The sequence below is a fragment of the Paramormyrops kingsleyae genome, chromosome 17 (genome assembly GCF_048594095.1).
Source record: "Paramormyrops kingsleyae isolate MSU_618 chromosome 17, PKINGS_0.4, whole genome shotgun sequence".
In the NCBI taxonomy this organism is placed as follows: domain Eukaryota; kingdom Metazoa; phylum Chordata; class Actinopteri; order Osteoglossiformes; family Mormyridae; genus Paramormyrops; species Paramormyrops kingsleyae.
Genome location: NC_132813.1, coordinates 19,099,718 through 19,117,676, shown reverse-complemented (window position 1 = coordinate 19,117,676; position 17,959 = coordinate 19,099,718). Strand labels below are relative to the sequence as shown.

Below are 17,959 nucleotides of genomic sequence, written 5' to 3'. Positions count from 1 at the left end.
TTCATATTTTATGTTTAAAAAAACTGTCTTCATCTCCATTTTATAAAAAATTACTCTGGGAGATACTAGTGCTGTAGTTCTCGAGACCGGTCTTGGTCTCAGGACCGGTCTCGAGACCAATTTTTTGTGGTCTTGGTCTTGTCTTGGTCTCGACTCTATTTGGTCTCGGTCTTGTCTTGGTCTCGACTCTATTTGGTCTCGGCCTTGTCTTTGTCTCGGACATAGCGGTCTCGATGGGATGGGGAAAAAAAGAAAAAACAGCAAATCCTCACAGAACAGTATCATTATTACGCGCCTCAATTCAAATGCAACCAGTCAGATGCATCTATTTTAAAAACGTTACATTTTATACATTTTCTCCACGGACACTGCCAGTGCTTCACAGTCCACACACATCATACACATCGCATCATAGCGAAGTCGGCAAAGAAATGTCTGAAAATGTCCGCGAAGTCTATAGCATAGTTATAATTCAAATAAATTAGCCATTTTACATTGATTAGAAAGTACGGTCTTGGAGGTGCAAGTCAATCTAGAGGCTCATTCTCTTCAATTCAAAGCAAAGGATCATTACATAGCTGTATTCATAGCTTACCCGAGGCCTCTGTCCCTGGTATATGAGACTTAATATGAACATCTTTCTGGTACATCCCATCTCTTTCCCTTGACGAGGTCTGATAAAATGGTTATAGGAGAGGATTGCTGAGAATATTATTTTCCATCAGGCATCGTAACTATGACAAATCTGGGAGATTTTAAATGAGAGATATGGACATATGGACAATATAATTGAAAAGATAACATGAATTTGATTTAACAAGTAATGACACTTTACAGCAATGCCTTTTTTCTCTACAGTTGATCTGGGTAATGTGATGTCGATTCTAGTACTAGGCTGTTTTCAGTCTTGGTCTTGGTCTCGCCTTAGTGTGTATTGGTCTTGGTCTTGGACTTGGTCTTAGTACCCTCAAGTCTCGGCAGTGTCTTGGTCTTGATACCCTCCGGTCTCGGCAATGTCTTGGTCTCGGTTTAGGCAGTCTTGACTACAACACTAGGAGATACGCACAAGAATGTCCAGACACCTCAAAGGGTTCGCAGGACCTGTACCTGTGCAAATGGCAATAAAGATATTTACTATCTACTAAAAGTCTTTGTTTCTTGGAAAGCTGGGGTGGTTTGGAGGGTTACCATACGAGTCAAAAAACTCACCGGGGCTGTCAGTACAAATGTAAAGCGACAACCAATGTTCTCCAGGTTCCATCCTCGGATGTCTGTTGATGATAAAGATTGCAGGTAATTTATCAAGTTTTGTGTACAACAGTTCATCACAAGCTAACCCACCATAAAAATGTTTTGCCGTCCACAGGTTTTTCAGCAGTCTATCAGCAGACCAGTGCTTCCAGATCTGTGACTCTCATCGACAGGCACACAACATAGGACTCACATAACCGTAATGTAGAGCCCACGTGACCACAACACATAGGGCACGTACTGCATACGTATTGCCCCTACGTCAAAAGTGGTGTGTACTTTGATGCCAACCAACAGCATAGATGCATTAAAGGTATGAATGTCTTAAGACATTCAAATTGGACCTGTTAACACATAGTTTTAAGACGTGTTAAGACGTCCAAAAATGTGTGTGTTGAGACGTTATTTTTTGGCATGTTACGTGAAAATTGGACTTGTTAACACGGACGTCAAAGTAGACATTAAGCCCCAAATGGCCTTCCATAAGGCTGACACTATTTTGAGGGTGTATAGTTCAAGCAAACGTGTTGCAATTATTTGACCATGAATTTTCAAGCGAATTACGGAGGCTGTAAGTCTGGAGAAGAAAGTGACTGGCATAGCGGTATAAGTTCTCTCTCATGTACGGTTTGATTAAAATTGGACAAAGACTGAATGTGTTTATATTCCCAGTTTCAGATGAGGGATCGCAAACCAAAGAAATGACAGCACAGATCTATAAACTGGTCAACGGTCAATTTACAGAACAAGTATCAATGACGGAAAACACCAAGGACAGAAGCATGAGAACATGGACATGGCAGAGTTCATGATAAAAGGGGGTTCCATTTGAAAAATAAGACGGTCAGTAAATGCTTCAAGGTTGTGTACACTAAGCGTCAGCTTCAGCCAGACTACACAACATTACCTCATGGATTCTAGTAAGGGATTCGACAATAGATTTTAACACCCCTTCTCGTGTATTGTGTCGGGACCGAACAACTCTGGCATGTCATTTCATTGAAAAACTCTTAGAAAATGCGAATTATTCATTGTCCATAGTGCCTGAAAATGTTGTGTAGTGCTATTTGTGCTGGCAACACGTCACCACCTTCCCCAGAAGAAGGTGTCAGCATTGTCACGGCCGCACGTGCCCCTGCTGGGGATGTTATCATGGCTGACGTAATAAAAAATATTTCACAGCGCAGCAAGAAAAGGGTTCAATATATAATGGGCAAAATGTTTGAAAACCTAGATGTGGGGAGTTCGTTTTAAACAGTAAAACTATTCTGTATTCTATTAGTGTGTGTGCTGCTTTTATTATCTTTTTCATATTTTATGTTTAAAAAAACTGTCTTCATCTCCATTTTATAAAAAATTACTCTGGGAGATACTAGTGCTGTAGTTCTCGAGACCGGTCTTGGTCTCAGGACCGGTCTCGAGACCAATTTTTTGTGGTCTTGGTCTTGTCTTGGTCTCGACTCTATTTGGTCTCGGTCTTGTCTTGGTCTCGACTCTATTTGGTCTCGGCCTTGTCTTTGTCTCGGACATAGCGGTCTCGATGGGATGGGGAAAAAAAGAAAAAACAGCAAATCCTCACAGAACAGTATCATTATTACGCGCCTCAATTCAAATGCAACCAGTCAGATGCATCTATTTTAAAAACGTTACATTTTATACATTTTCTCCACGGACACTGCCAGTGCTTCACAGTCCACACACATCATACACATCGCATCATAGCGAAGTCGGCAAAGAAATGTCTGAAAATGTCCGCGAAGTCTATAGCATAGTTATAATTCAAATAAATTAGCCATTTTACATTGATTAGAAAGTACGGTCTTGGAGGTGCAAGTCAATCTAGAGGCTCATTCTCTTCAATTCAAAGCAAAGGATCATTACATAGCTGTATTCATAGCTTACCCGAGGCCTCTGTCCCTGGTATATGAGACTTAATATGAACATCTTTCTGGTACATCCCATCTCTTTCCCTTGACGAGGTCTGATAAAATGGTTATAGGAGAGGATTGCTGAGAATATTATTTTCCATCAGGCATCGTAACTATGACAAATCTGGGAGATTTTAAATGAGAGATATGGACATATGGACAATATAATTGAAAAGATAACATGAATTTGATTTAACAAGTAATGACACTTTACAGCAATGCCTTTTTTCTCTACAGTTGATCTGGGTAATGTGATGTCGATTCTAGTACTAGGCTGTTTTCAGTCTTGGTCTTGGTCTCGCCTTAGTGTGTATTGGTCTTGGTCTTGGACTTGGTCTTAGTACCCTCAAGTCTCGGCAGTGTCTTGGTCTTGATACCCTCCGGTCTCGGCAATGTCTTGGTCTCGGTTTAGGCAGTCTTGACTACAACACTAGGAGATACGCACAAGAATGTCCAGACACCTCAAAGGGTTCGCAGGACCTGTACCTGTGCAAATGGCAATAAAGATATTTACTATCTACTAAAAGTCTTTGTTTCTTGGAAAGCTGGGGTGGTTTGGAGGGTTACCATACGAGTCAAAAAACTCACCGGGGCTGTCAGTACAAATGTAAAGCGACAACCAATGTTCTCCAGGTTCCATCCTCGGATGTCTGTTGATGATAAAGATTGCAGGTAATTTATCAAGTTTTGTGTACAACAGTTCATCACAAGCTAACCCACCATAAAAATGTTTTGCCGTCCACAGGTTTTTCAGCAGTCTATCAGCAGACCAGTGCTTCCAGATCTGTGACTCTCATCGACAGGCACACAACATAGGACTCACATAACCGTAATGTAGAGCCCACGTGACCACAACACATAGGGCACGTACTGCATACGTATTGCCCCTACGTCAAAAGTGGTGTGTACTTTGATGCCAACCAACAGCATAGATGCATTAAAGGTATGAATGTCTTAAGACATTCAAATTGGACCTGTTAACACATAGTTTTAAGACGTGTTAAGACGTCCAAAAATGTGTGTGTTGAGACGTTATTTTTTGGCATGTTACGTGAAAATTGGACTTGTTAACACGGACGTCAAAGTAGACATTAAGCCCCAAATGGCCTTCCATAAGGCTGACACTATTTTGAGGGTGTATAGTTCAAGCATCTTCACTCATGAGACAAAACTCATCATTCTTTCGAACCATTTTAATTTTAACATCAACACCATTTAGAATTAATAAATCCTGGAAAAATATGTCAGAATGTATAGGTCCCAAAAAAAAGAAAACCCTGCTTCTTGCTGAAAATGCTGCTCTTTACTCTAATTCTTTATGATCTCCTTCTGGATCTGCTTCATCCATAGACCCCGCACTGTCTTTGTAAAACAGACCACATGTGAGTTGTCTGCAGAGCATGCCGCTGTAATAATTAAGCAGACACTCTATCATCGCTTTGTAAGGGTACGTGTTGCTAGATTGGCTCACAAGACGGTCACCCAGCGATACATCCACTTGCAAGAAATTGTCACAATCGGGTAATTTATGACTCCCACTTTTTCCGCCGCATCCAGGTTCGCTCCGTTCGCTCTTGTAATTCGACACTGGAGATGCAATAACATGTTGTTGAGATCTAAGTAGTCTTCCCCATTACCAGCGATAAAAAACTCCAGGGGTCCATTATCCGTTAAGGCTGAGAGTGGCGGCACTTCCTCATATATATTTTTATCGATACTGGCTTAAGTGACAGGTACAGCAAAAATGTCCAACTCAGATTTCATGCACTCCTCTGACATGCTGTGTATGAGGGCCATAGTATTAGAAAATGTATCTGGGCCATTCCACCGAATGGGTGCCATTTGCTTGTTGTAACTCTTCCAAATTAAACTTAATTTTTTTATCTTTTTTCAACTCTGAAGCTAATAACACATATATTTAACTATTCAAAACGTGTATTGGTCAATCTCAGGCAGCTTTATTTAATCTCTTACAAGGTTTCTAAGCCGAAGATGGTTACATTTTTCTCAGTCCTGTTACCAAAACTCATGTGACATTTAAAAAGAATGTTTAAAAGCATGTCAACTAATTCCTTTGAGGTTCCCTCAAGAAAGTGTTTATTTTAAAGAAATGGTTGACTACATGTTCAAATAATTGATATTTATGACCAAAAAATCACTATATATGCATGCACGTTGTATTTTTCTAAAAGATGCAAAGCCATTTTTATCTTTTCAAGAAAACCCAAACCTGAAATTGATTACATTTTTTATCATGTAATTTATTAAACAAATGGATAAATGATGGACCAAACATAATTGAAAAAAAGTGGTTTATCTTTATTTTTTTTAAGAAAAATAATCAAGTAACAGGAATGAACATCATCCCTTGAGTAGAAAGCTCTCACTCCGCTTAACAAACTATCTCCAACCCTGTTGTTCTGCTTCCACTGGTAGGTATAGTTAACTTTCCCATTTTTCTCATTTTTCCATCTTTTCTTTGAAAAGCCCAATGAATTTTGAGCCAAGCGTTGCAGAATGTACTTTTTCTGAACTTTCTGTTATTATTATTTTTTAAATTATTTGCCTTTCCCTCTCCCCCTGTGCTGCTGTGTATTTGTTTCGGATGTCTTGTAACATACTGTAGACTCATGAAACAAAAGAGTCTTCTGAATGGCCGCACGTGGAAGTTGTCTCATCTGCCTTTTTACTTTTGTGCGTGGAGAAGCATTATTCTTTTTCATGCGCTTTACTTGTTTTTTGTACTTTTCTGTTTTTTGGGTTAGTTTCTTCAACAGAACCTGTAATTCTTGAATTTGCTTCTGAAGATTCTTTTGTTTTTTTATCTTCTTCTCTGCCCTTGTTTATGTTGCCTAAAACACACATGTGCATCACATTAAATAACACACTGCAGTTGTTAAAATGCACTGTTGCATTATCTCTGTGACTTGATAAGCAGAATTTTATACTGTAATGCAATCAAGTCTTTTTTGAGTCTGGTTCTGCTCGAGGTTTCTGCCTCCAAGGTTTGCAACCCTATGCACAACACTTTATTACATTGCAACAAACACACACACATGCCCTATTGCATCCCTTGTACATTTTCTTTGACACTTGACCCATTTCATAAACTACACCTGGAAGTGCTTGGTTGTGGATCTACAGCTTGTGCTGCTGATAGCTGGGGACTGTGTGCAGGGGTGATGAGGTGTTGTAGAGCTTCTTTCCTGTCCTTAATTCTATAGTATGTTTCCCTCCACTTTTTGCATCTTCTGCGCTTTTCTCTCTCACTTAGAGTATTTATTTTTTTTTTTATATTCCCTCCTCCACCCCCCCTCTGCGGGGGACTGTATCTATTTTTTTTATTTATTTATTTATTTTTTTAATTATTATTTATTTATTTATTTATTATTTTATTTTATATTTTTATTTACTTCCTCAAAAGAAGGAGAGGGAGGGGGGGGACAAAGGAGAAGGAGGGAAGAGAGAGAGAGGGAGAGAGAGGAATGGAAAGAAAACAGAAAAAAAACAAAACAAAAGAAAAACAAAAAAAAAACAAAAAAACCAAGAAAAAAACAAAACAGATAATCTGCTTCCATGTCTGTTGAAAAGAGAAAGACAACATACAACATCTGTACTAATCACAACGACCATCAAACGTTAAATGTTGTTGAACAGCACACACAACCAGCCTTACAACCCATGCCCAGAAACAACAGCCGATCAAGACAGTGTGTGTCCGTGAGCACCTGTGTGCACACCTGTGTGTCAGCGCGCTGGTGTTCCTAAGGTTTCTCCAAGTAATTGTCTAGTAGTGTGTGTGGGGAGCCACAGCCCCGCCCACCCAGGACATGAAGTCGACACGGGGGAGACCCGGGCCCCAGATATCCAGAGGCCCCCCAGGGCACGGGAACCCCAGGAGGACCAACGCAGGGACAATTGCAGCCCCCACCGAGAAAAGGGCAGAGGAGCGCTCCGGAGGGGGGCCATCCGGCAGCCACATCACAGGAGCCCCAGGGGGCCGTGGCGACGAGCACGCAGGCCCCGCCGGCGGCCGGCCACACCAGGGCAGACCGGACCCCGGGCCCAGAGATCCAAGGGACCCCCCACCCCCCAGCCAGGGCCCCGACAGAGCCGGAAGGGCCAGGCCCCGGCAGGCAACCACCGAGAGTGAGCCAGCACACACCAGAGCATCCAGCCCCAGACATCGAGAACCACCAACGCATCGGCGGCCGGGGGCCTCATCCACCAGCAGGGAGTGTGGCGGGGGGTAATAGAGCCTGAGATGTTATTTCAGGTGGAGTCTAAGACCCAACCTGACACGTACGTATAGACAGACAGGCACACACATACACAAGCATACGTTCCCACCCTCATGCACACATAAACAAATATTCACCCATTCGCCCAACATGAAGACACAGAAATGAACGCCGTACACACACTCACACTCCCCATATATACTCTATACTCCGCGATCTAGGCACCACCGCCCCCAGAGGGGCAATCCGCCACCAGACCTCGGAGATGGATCCCTTTTTTCCTCTGGCATGGGGACAAGAAGACCACCCCGGACCCCACAGCAGCCGAGAAGCCCACCAGCCCAGACCCCAACCGGACGGCCAGCTCCTCCCAGCCCCCGGCCCCAGATGGTGAACAGAGAACGGGGGTGTGAAAAGACCCCATGCTTCCCTCCGCCCGCTCATATGTGGTGTTGGTGCGTGTTGTTCTAAAGTGCTTTAAAACAGGGGAATTTATCAAGTTTTGTGTACAACAGTTCATCACAAGCTAACCCACCATAAAAAGGATCAATACTCACTTAGAGTATTGATCCTTTTCTTCCTGCCTGATTCTAGGTCCTCCCTGTATTTTTCTCGTTCCTTCTCTAAATATCTTTCTCTCCTCTCTGGGTCGGCATCACGTCGAGCACAATAGCGTCGCTGCTTTTCTGCAGCACTTAGGGGTGGATTGGCACCCTGTAAGTATGGTATCCACATTGTGAAACTGATCTTAAATCTCAACAAATTCAGTAATTTCAACTGTAAAACTTAAAAGTTGAATAGTATTACACTGACTAATATTCACACTAATAAATCAATAAACCAGAGGGCTCTACTCACTCCTGTTACTGGCACTCAGTCCTGTTACTCTTTATATGAGTAACAGGACTGAAAGTAACAGGACTGAGTTTTTAGTATAGAATTAGCAAAAACATGAAATATAGCTACATGGTGACTATACTAATAGCATGACAACATTGAGCACATTCTAGTGATCTACCAAAAATTTGTATTTTAAAAATAAACAGATAATATCCAAGAATTAATTTAGGTATCAGGACAGAACATTGAGATTGACCTCCTCAGTCATAGTTACAATTTTTTCAAATATAGAGGGAAAAAAAGGAGGGAACTTACTTTTCATCTACCCATGGCCTTCAGAAGATCCAACAGATGCAACTTCCTGTTGAACATGTGACTTGTGGAATGTTCCAAATTTTTCAGATTGGGTAATGTGTTAGGGTAACAGTACTTGGTGAAAACCTAGGGACACAACTAAAATGTGTATTTTAACTTAAATATTATGGTTTTCTTATGAAAAAAATATTTTCAAAGCATAGATGGGATTTGGATTCACACAACAATGCAAAAAAAATTTAATCTCTGAAGGATTTTAATAATTATATTTCAAGGTAAAGTGTATAGTTAGAGAGCAGGGACAGGTAACAAATGCTATTTTTTCAGTGTTCTAGGTAGTTTTTATTAATGTTTTTAATTATATATCTTAAATTTACAATTAGGTCAATGTACAAGACACTATGCTTAATAATAAAATGTATTTTACAGTTATTTTTTGTGCACATTTATACATGTAATTTCCTGGGGACGGATATGGCACCCATTCGGTGGAATGGCCCACCTACGTCTCTATGTTTTTTTGCCCGTCTTCTTCTCTTGCTTCTTTTTGACAACTGTGACCATTTTGGTCGATACTCTGTGGTTTTTAATGGCTGTTATTCGACTCCCAGGGGAACTTTAATGTTTACCTTGAGTCAACATCATGAGACCAGAGCCCTCCTGTGGTTGTGATGTTAATTGCCCCCTTATGGCATCATGTACAACATCTTTAGCAATATTTTGTGTGGCCGATTTTAAATACGGTTTATGAAATATATATTATATTAATATTAAATATTATATTTAATATCTATTAAATATCTTTTTCAGAAACGATACTGCCATTCTGAGGAGGCCTCAAAAAAATCCACCCAGGCCCCCACCGTACATAACGGGTACCCTGGTGTATCCAGGGAGTCCGTTACCCGCTTGGGCTCTGTAGTATTCCACATATCTATGCGGATCTGACAACCCGGCGACGGTGTGCATTATCGTGGGTATTACTGCTTAGCAGTTCTGAAATGCAACTTTACGATTGTTTTTCCGTATCGGAAGGGTAACGCCATGTTCTAGTCGAGTCTTTAACTCGATAACAATATTATAAATGTGGTTCCTTCAGAGCGACACGTAATGAATCCTGTCGTACGAAATTGTGACCATCGACTTGTCTTCCCCCGCAATATGTACACCATGTAAAAGGGGGGCATAACTCTCACCCACTCTTTGGTGCTCGACAATGTCTGAATACACATAAATTGTATAGAAGGCTGCGCATATGTCTGCGGGGTGTGGTGCAGGAGGTCTTTCACCAACCTTCTGAGATACATTGGGCTCAAACCCCAGCATTGGCGTGAGCCCTCCTTTAACCTTAAAGGCCATGTACAATGGCCCAACCATATACACCTTTTTTTTAATTGGCAGGAACATTATTGGACACCGTGCCATAACCAATGTCCCAGGACAACGTGGTGGTAACATAACTATGTGTGCAGCTATAAGTCAAAATGGTGTTGTTCACCATCATGCAACCCTGGGCCCATGTAACACTGCACACATTATTACATTCCTGGACAGTCTACATTATATGTCACTAATGTTCAGAGACCAGAGCAGACCAGGTACGTCATCATATGGGACAATGTCAGTTTCCATAGGGCTGCTTTGGTCCACAACTGGTTTACAGATCACCCACTCATCACTGTACTCAACTTCCCGCCTTATTCTCCATTCTTGAATCCGATTGAAGAGTTCTTCTCTGCCTGGCGCTGGAAGGTCTATGACCGTCATCCTCATCAAAGCATGACTCTTTTACAGGCAATGGAGGAGGCATGCGAGGATATTGACCAGGCATCATGTCAGGCCTGGATAAGGCACTCCAGGAGATATTTTCCCCGGTGCCTTGGACTAGAAAACATTGCATGGATGCGATGTTGATGAAATTCTGTGGCCGGACCCAGAGAGACGACAAGACAGATTTCTCTCTCTCTCTCTCTCTCTCTCTCTCTCTCAGTGAATTGTATGTTGTCTTGTGTTTGTTTTGATGTGTGTGAATAAACATTCATACTTGAAATTTGAATCCCTGTGTGTTTACAGAACTATTTATGACAAAAGTATGACCTCAAATTGACATACCTTGTGCTCAGAGAAAGCAAAAAACAGATGTGTTTTCCATTCATACCATCAATGTGTAGTTGGCGCACTGTGTGCTTATTAATATGATGGTTTGTGTTAACTGATTGGTACAAAAATACCATTTTTACAAAGGTTTGAAGAGTTAAATTAGCTTTTGCAAGGGACCTACAATGTTTTGCTGATTTGGCATAAAGTTTTGCAAAAATAGCCAATAGTTACAAAAATGTGCTTAAGCCATCAGAAAAAACTGTAATATTTAACCTCATTTTGGTATTTCCACATAGTTCTTTTTGGAAATGTACGAAGTGATACAGGAAGTTTATGTGGTGGAAAAACTGGTCTGTTCTTTTCTCACCAACCTCAGACTATTGTATTACTACTATGAAATGCTAAGGTATTGCTTTGTAGTTTCTCAAATGGTATTCTTGTTCTGCACAATTTGAAGTAACATCCTTGAATTGATACATCCTTGTTTATACCCTGCAGACAGGTACTCTGGGCTTTACACTGTTATTTTACTTTAGTTAATACTTGAACAATACTCCCAGAGGTATGAAACTGGCATGCTCACCACTGCACTACCATGCCACCCCGCTACAGGGAGGTGAAAAAAAGAAATTCTTTCACTTGTATTGCTTTAACTATCAGGGCAAAAATAACAATAATCTGGTCCTCACCAGTATGAAAAATCAAGCCTCAGATAATACAACATATAATGGATTTCTCTATGTGAGTTTTTCTGAATTGCTAAAACGCTTTTCCTAAAATCTCCTCTCCTTTTCTCAAAATACTAAGCACAAATGCTAAAATTCAAGCTACACTCACAAAACCAAACTTGCAAAATCAAACAATCTTCTCAAAACTATATTATTTTCTCTCAAAAGCAAATATTGCTTTCAGATCACACATCAAACTGGTCAGTTACATAAACACTATTGAGCAGTTACACACTACAGCAACAGAAAACAGTACCAGTTACAGTTTTTTTCTGATTGTTTAAACACTAAAAGAAAAAGTCTCCCATATTTGGCATAACTTTACACTCAATTAGCAAATCAATGGCCCAGATTTGCACAACACTAAGCACATTGTCAGCTTCACACATCTTGCAAAACTCAACACACAGCGATTTGCAAATCACTAAACACACTTGTCCATTTCAAAGCACTGGCTTTCAAACAACCACACCCATGAACCAGTTGGTTAAACACAACCACCAGGTGTACAAACACTTAGGTGCTTAATTATAGACACACTAATCAGGTTTAGGCACTATAAAAGGGAACAGGTGAGTTAACCTGTCATCAACAAACATGGAGGACATGAGAGGAAGGAGAAGAGTGAGAATGAAAGGAGGCATCCATGGTGGAGAAGCAGGTGGAGGCAGAGCCCATGGTAGAGGCCATGGAAGAGAACAAGGCAGAGGTCGAGGTAGAGGTAGAGGTTGAGGTAGAGGTAGACCTAGTGGAGGGAGAACACATAGAAGAAGACCAAATTTGTCCAATGAAATTCTTTCAATCCTTGTCGACCATGTAGTAAATCATGGGTTGACATTGAGCGAGGCTGGACTTAGAGTCCAGCCATGCCTTAGTAGATACAGTATACAATGGCATCTGTACATTTCATCAACAGCATAGGTGAAAAACATCTCCTCTTTTTACATAGGATTGAGGGTCGAGAACACCAAGGAGGAAGGGGCCCCTTTTTAACAGAAGACCAAGAAAGCCATTATAAATATGGTTTTGGCCAATAATGCAATAAGACTCAAGGAAATTCAAAATAACATTGTCAGTGACCAAGCAGTTTTTGGCAACATTCCCCAGGTATCTCTTAAATGGCTTAAGTCCTTAAAAAAATCACGTCCAGATGAAACAACTGTACAAAGTCCCATTTGAAAGAAATTCAGACCGGGTGAAAACCTGCAGCATGACTACATGGAGGTAAGTATTGGTCACTGCATGCATATTTTGTACATTTAGATCTACTGTCTGACTAGACTTATTTTGACTTACATGTTTTCTGTGTTCCAGAGAATTTTGCAAATGGATGGTGAGGAAATCCCTCATTTTTAACCTCACAAAGGTCAGAAAATGTGGAAGAAAAATAATTGGTCACAGAGCCATTTCAAATGTACCAGGGAAACGTGGGGGGAACATTACCTTCTGTGCAGCAATCACACAGAATGGAGTCCTCCACCACCATGCCACCGCAGGTCCTTTCAATTCAGCTCTCATTCTGGCATTTTTAGACCAACTCAGTAATATTGTTATTGCTGCAAATCCAATTGATGAGATGTGATACATTGTCACCTGGGATGATGTATCATTCCTCTGATCTCCTCTGGTCCGAAATTGGTTTCATGATCATCCACAATTTACATGTCTTTATCTTCCACCGTACTCACCCTTCCTAAACCCAATAGAAGAGTTTTTCCTCCGCATGGCAGTGGAAGGTTTATAATCTACAGCCATATATGTTCATGCACCTCTCATTCAAGCAATGGAAGACGCATGTAATCAGTTTGATGTTATATCTATTCAAGGATGGATCTGACATTCTAGAAGATTTTTGAGTCATTGTGTTTAAATGATGACTACTGTATGCTGGCTGTGCTTAACTTTTGCATCCTGTGTTTTCTATTTTGCATCAAAGTTCACCATGGTGCAAAATGTGTTTTGATAAATGAGAATGTGTTTATTGTTTTGCAAAAACGGTGACTGAGATCTACAAATTGTGTCTACCTAAGTGAGCACTGTTTAAAGTTTTGCCAGATCAGCAAAAGGCTGAACAAGTATGGCTTTCAGGGAAGGGTAGTCATGAGAAAGGCCATTTTTCCCATGAACATGGCAGCACTGTTGGGTTTGCATAAGAGCTAACCAAGATTTCTGGAGCAAAATCCTTGAGACAGATGAGACAAAAGTGGGGATGGTTGGTGATAATGCACAATGGTGTGTTTGGCAAAAACCAAATGCAGCATGTCACCACAATCACCTGTCAAAGATGGTGGTGGAGGGGTGATAATTTGGGCTTTTCTTGTAGCCAAAGACCTTGGCACCTTGCAGTCGTTCTGCAGACCATGAACTCATCTTTATACCAAAGTATTCCAGAGGCAAATTTGAGGTTTTGTGTCCAACAGCAAAAGCTGAAATGAAACTAAAACACAGCAGAATAATTGTTCTGCTCTCACATTCTCTGAATATCGTTCTCCAATTCCCTGAATCCTAATAACTTCCTGATCCCTGTATTGTCACACCGTCCCTCATGTTGTTAACCACCTATTTTTGTATCTTTATTGACCTTGATTGTTTCATTGAGCTCAACTGTCATGTTTTGTCATGTTCAGGCCAAATCAAAGTGTAGAATTTAACCTCATTGAGACACCATGGCAGGACCTGTGCCGCCAAAATTCCTCCTAAGTGATGTGAAAAAAAGGAGAAGTGAGAAACTAAAACTCACACATAAAACAATTACTTAATATTATCGCTTCAAGTTGTTATCTACTTAGTTCTCCTCCCAGGTCAGATGGTTAGAACTTGACAATGCCTGCTTCAGATACTATGTGTCCCGAATCAGAGATGTGCAAAAATACATCGAAATGTATTTTATAATAAGATACCAAATGCCGTAATTATAAGGGTATCAAAATAAACTATGAAATACAGCAGGCACAGCACATACTAAAATAAACTATTGTAAAAATACTAAAAAGACAGTATGAAATCACTTCTATTATCCTATTTGATCTAATCCTTCATCATTACACTGACCGATTACAATTTTTCTGAATTGCAAAAACACATTTCCTAAAATCTCGTCTCCTTTTCTCAAAATGTTAAACAGAAAGTATAATGTTTTTTTACTACTAAAATACAAAACACAAGTATTTTGATACAAATGACAAAATCCTATTTGCATTTGAAATAGATATCTTAAATACATGTGTCATAAATACTGCCCATTCCTGTCTCAAATAAATATGTGTCTGTTAGGTGTGTAGTGAAGACTTTTGGCTTTTTTATGCGAATATATATTTTTACAAACCGTACATTTTCAGGATCCAAACTGAAATTACACTCATTATTGACATTTTTAGAACATCTTGTACTTGTTAGTTTCCTGAATTATTTATACTATTACTTGAAAACAAGAAATAATAACAAATAAAACTTGATCTTTATTGCATGATACGAGCTGAAGGAAATGTCATAATTGAGGATACAAGTTGCATTATCAAATAAGAATTAAATTCCTATTTGCTTCTGCATACAGGGTAAGATCACAGAGCCAGCTGATACTCCGACCAAGCCGTGTTCTAGTGATGTATAGCGAAGTAAATCTTCATTTGCATTATGATAAAGATTGTAATCACTGATAATCCAATGATGATCCCAAGAGCATTCAGGATTTTGGCTGTGTGCGAAGCATGTTGAGCCTTTGTCATGTCCCCAGTGTCAGCTGCATCCCGCGCCTACAAGCAGGTACAGTATTTAATCCATAAAATTATCATTCTTAATCGTTAACTAGCAATTCGTAAAGTTCATTTTCATGAAATTGAACAGACTTCTTTGATATTGGTGCCATTACAAATATTGAATATTAACCTGACAGAAATGTCTGATGAGTATCCAAATATCAAAAGCAAATAAAACTATTCAAAGAAAATTATGTCCAGTCAATTAAGGGTCCAAGCAACTAAGCAGATGGATCCCTATTGTTTTGATAATTGTGACTTTTCCTTTCCTTGCAAACCATAAAAAATATGTTTTTAAAATAATGTTGAATATAAATTAATTTAAAAAACCCCAGACGAAAAAAAACTGTGAAACACGATAACTAATACTGTCTTTCCAAATGTCTACATTTATACTCTGCATATCTTTTGTGAATAAAAATTGCCATGGACACCATTTTTTCACCAATGCGACACCCATTTACAGTATTATTATTTATTAATCTTTATCATTTATCTATCTGTCTTTTGAACTTACCCTTAAGGAGTAGATTATTGCAATGACTCCAAGTGGCAGGCAGCAGCAGATGGTGTTGAAAATAGATGTGCCCAAGTAATCCTTGGCACGGACTGGGGTGGATGATTCTTCTAAGGGTTGCATCACACCAAGTCAAGTCTTCCGTTGTTCTCTGGCTTCACCACGAGCAGCACTATATATATTAATTATAGGAGGATCTAGATGAAGAGGGTGTACGCAACCTGTGGAAACAGCTTAAGTCCCCCCCCCCCATGCATTCGCAGTTATGCACACGTTACTCAGAGTCTCTAAACTGTACACTCAGCCCACCAACTTATATGGCAGTCAGGCAAAAGGGTTTGACAAGGGGTGACCAGACTGGATGGCCAGCAACACCTGCTGGCCAAACTGGGAAGAGACACGAAGGACAGGACCAGATGGGCGCTCACCCTGACACAGGACCATCTTCTTATACTGTACGTGCAGCAAGATTAAATGAAAATTGTGAAATGGCACAATAAACCTATGAGAGGGTCATGGGTCATCACGCCCAAAATAATCCACAAAATGAAGACATTAATCATGAACTCCATTGTGCTGTGTGATAATGCTTTTCTTCCTTCTGTCCGAATTCAGGGGCTGCACTATTCTAAGGCTGCATTTGAAGAAAAAATGCATCACAGTAGCGCGACAAGGCTGTCCCATTTCGAAGGCTCCTTCAAATGCAGTCTAACAATGTGTCCTCCTTTTGCAGAGTTGTGAAGGATCCTTCGTAGGATGCAGCCCCCGACTTTGAACACAACCTTTGTTTTCTTCAACACAAATAGTCGCATGGTGATGATGAAAGCGTGCTCGGGCCCAGAGCATTATGGGTGTACCGTGACTAATGTGATTGCTCTGTACCATGCCCTGGTCCGCTTAATGAGGTGCGCCGGAGCATCTAGTGTGATCGCTAACCATGCCCTAGTACAGAACACGGCCATGACATGAATGATGCGACTGACACACGCAAGCACACCTGTACACTATACATGCACAAACTTGCTGATTGCTATTATAAACTTGCTGATTGCTATTATGAACTTGCTGATTGGTTGACCACTAGCAGAGGCGCTAATTTGAAAGTTATACATTGAGCAGATGGAGTTGAGTTCCTCAATTACAGTTAATGCGTTAATGAATCCTTTTTTGCTTGGATTTCCACATTTCTGCATCTGAAAATTGGATCGATAAGTTAAGAAGTGCTACAGTTGCAATCAGAAATATTTTTAAGGATTTATCAATTAAAGTAGTGTCAAAATGCAAGATTCTGCTTTGGATGACGTCTTTATGGGTTGAGTGAAACATAAAATCAACACAGAAAATGAATGATGTAGCATTTGTGTGTAACAGTATATTTTGTTAACATAGCCAGGTCACAATTATTCAACCCCATACAATATTGTTGTTTTATAAAGCTTTCTGCAGGTTTTTATGGCTCAAAGTGGAGTTGAACCATAATTAAGCCTTTGGGAACTCTATAAAGATCCTTCATTTGCTTCGGCTGTGATGCATATACCAATGAAGGTATTCAAGGTGAGCTGCAATCATGGGAAAGACAATGGATCTTCCACAAAAGCTGAGAGAGGTGATGATTTCATCACACCTGAAGGGCCTTGGGTATAAGAAGATTTCCAAAACATTTAACATTCCAAGAGATATCATTGGGAGCATAATAAGGAAATTCAAAACTCATGGAACAGCTGCAAACCTACCTGGCCGTGGAAGAAAGCCCAAAATTTCATCAAGGGCCCTTAGCAACGTTGTCAGGACAACTAAGAGAAACCCCCGTGTGACTGCAAGACACCTACAGGATGACCTGATGAAGGCTGCTACAAGTGCTTCAGTGGCAACTATAAGACGTGCACTGAATAAATACAGTAAGGACTTCATGGACAGACTGATGTAGATATCAGATTAAGGACTGATGAAACCAAACTGGAACTGTTTGGACATATGGACCAGCAGTATGTCTGGCGTGTGAAAGGCCAGGCATTTGACCAGAAGAATACCATCCCCACAGTCAAGCATGGAGGTGGGTCGTTGATGATTTGGGGTTGTTTTTCTGCGGCAGGAACTGGGAATCTTGATCGTGTACCTGGCATCATGGATTCCCAGAAATACCAGGCCATTTTAAGGAGAAATTTGATGCCTTCTGTTGACATATTGCACCTTGGACAATGATCTCAAGCACACCTCCAAATCAACCAAAGCTTGGTTGAGAAAAAGATCCAGGAACATCCTGGAGTGGCCTTCTCAGTCACCA

General features: G+C 40.4%; 1 long non-coding RNA gene across 1 annotated transcript; it reads right to left on the bottom strand.

Moving 5' to 3' along the window:
* Nucleotides 1–14,841: 14,841 nt before the first annotated feature.
* Nucleotides 14,842–15,910, bottom strand: LOC111851362 (uncharacterized). The gene is made up of 2 exons (XR_002839998.2): nt 15,676–15,910; nt 14,842–15,155 (listed from the first exon to the last, which is right to left on the bottom strand). It is a non-coding gene; the product is annotated as an uncharacterized lncRNA (long non-coding RNA).
* Nucleotides 15,911–17,959: the final 2,049 nt, after the last annotated feature.